The sequence below is a fragment of the Camelina sativa genome, unplaced genomic scaffold, assembly GCF_000633955.1.
Source record: "Camelina sativa cultivar DH55 unplaced genomic scaffold, Cs unpScaffold02123, whole genome shotgun sequence".
Lineage (NCBI taxonomy): Eukaryota > Viridiplantae > Streptophyta > Magnoliopsida > Brassicales > Brassicaceae > Camelina > Camelina sativa.
In genome coordinates, this window is record NW_010923239.1 from 1 (window position 1) to 1,953 (window position 1,953).

A 1,953-nucleotide genomic window follows, 5' to 3' on the forward strand; every position below is an offset into this window, starting at 1 on the left:
AAAAAAAAAAAAAAAAAAAAAAAAAAATATATTGCAAACGAATAAGATCTTGATGCTAAATGTGAATATATCATTCATTCAAAATACAGAACAGACCGGACCACCAATACAAATAATATCATCAGGTCAATTTTCGCAAAAAAGGGTATCAGAGGTCCACACTGCCTCTCATGTCCATACTGTTGTAACCAAAGCCATGTTGTAGAAACAAAAATCAAACCAAGTAACGCACCAAATAACTTAGTCGGCAACCACTAATAGTATATTATTATCAAATAATAATATTATACATTTTCAAATGGATCTTTGTCTTGTGTAGAGGACGAGCCAAGCCAACGCCATGGTTTTTGCATGCCTTGTGCCGCCTAGGACTCAAAAGCCGCCACTGTTCGAGGACGCTTAAACGCCGCCGGATGACACGCTGATATACTTGCACGTTTTTTCTGAACTCAGATGCTGCTGACCCATGGGACTGAGGCGTCTCGTATGTTCATTGAAGCTACTTGTAATGCGGTCAGCATCCTCACCAAACCCACCCTCACACGAGTCGCCCTCGCTCGCTCTGATTCGCACCCATTTTTGGTATAATTTCTGAGCTCCGATGCTGACACACGAGAGTGAAGAGTCATGTACGCTCACAGAAGCTAGGTTCATCTTATTATAGCTATGCGATCAACATCCTTACCCAACAAGAGCGTCGCACGAGTCCTTGTAAAAACTTATTGAGACAGTTGCATTTTTGGCGTTGAGTCCCTCACTGAGATCTTGGCTAGTATGAGTAGTAGTAGTATCTATAGCCACGTTCACAAGTTGGAAAACGCGAAGTCAATGTAAGTTGACTTCTTAATTGATTTTTGTTTTTTTTCATTATTTAGTATAGTTGAACCACATTTCTATGATGAATTTTTCATAATTGAGTTATATGTTGTAAATTTACTAGGGCAAAAAAAAAAAAAAAAACCATAAAGAAAGTCAAAGTATTATATACCCATCACAAATAATAAATAAGAAAAAAACCACATTTGTTATGCAAAATAAAGAGCACCACGGTCACGGTGGTGCTAAAAAAAAAAAAAGGTGTTAAAATCATTCCTTATTTTAGGTGTGTTTTAGATACAATAAAGATCGAGGGTGTGTCATCACGTGATTGGCTGGGGGAATAATAAAAAAAAAAGATTCTCTCGTTTCGCAATCTCTCTCCCCTCATCACCTGAGTTCTGTTATAGGGATTGATACGGTGATAGTTTAATTGGGTGTTTGAATTCTTCGATTGTGGAGACAATAAAGATGTAAAAGAGTAGTAGAAGTCTTACTTGTCTAATTTGACAACTTGCATTTGTTTGAAACAGTTCGAGAGCTTCCGTGTTCAGTTGGAAGTATCTGCAGCTTTGCGTGAGAAGATTCGTGTTTGTGGTTATGGAGATTGAGTCCGCTACGAGGCTAATCCAAGCTATCCTTCTTCTCGTTCATCAGTCTCGACCTATTCCCGGTAAATGATTAGTCTTTGGCTCTTTTGTATTCGAAAATAGGTTAAAAATCGCATCTTTTTGAAATGGCTTGCTGGGTTCAGAACTTGGTGATGAAGTTCTCTTCCAAGGGAAGCAAAAATCAAAACTAAAGATATTGTGTACCTGTTCTTAAGGAAAGGATGAACATTGAGTCACACATGGCCTTTTGTTCTTTAAAAAGTTCCATTGAAACCTTGGTTGTTACTTATAGGATTGCTTATTTTTTGTGGATGCATCAGAGGTTATCGAGAAATCTAAGGAAAAAATCAACGATTTGGAGAAGTTTTACGGCCGGGTTGCTGAGATTTTTCGGGAGTGTCCTGGACAGTACTGTAGGTAAATTTGATAGCAAAATGTATTAGATTTTTGTATTTGCAATGCAATGATTTAGTGATTAAAAAAAGGTTTTGTAATTTAGGTACCATGGAGACTGGAGAAGTGAAAC

At 37.6% G+C, this 1,953-nt stretch overlaps 1 long non-coding RNA gene across 2 annotated transcripts; it reads left to right on the forward strand.

Moving 5' to 3' along the window:
* Positions 1-1,097: 1,097 nt before the first annotated feature.
* LOC104774239 lies at positions 1,098-1,953 on the forward strand. Of its 2 annotated transcripts, XR_765276.1 has the most exons (4): positions 1,100-1,237; positions 1,350-1,489; positions 1,748-1,844; positions 1,927-1,953. It is a non-coding gene; the product is annotated as an uncharacterized LOC104774239 (long non-coding RNA). The 2 variants fall into 2 exon arrangements; XR_765275.2 differs by having other exon boundaries at positions 1,098-1,489.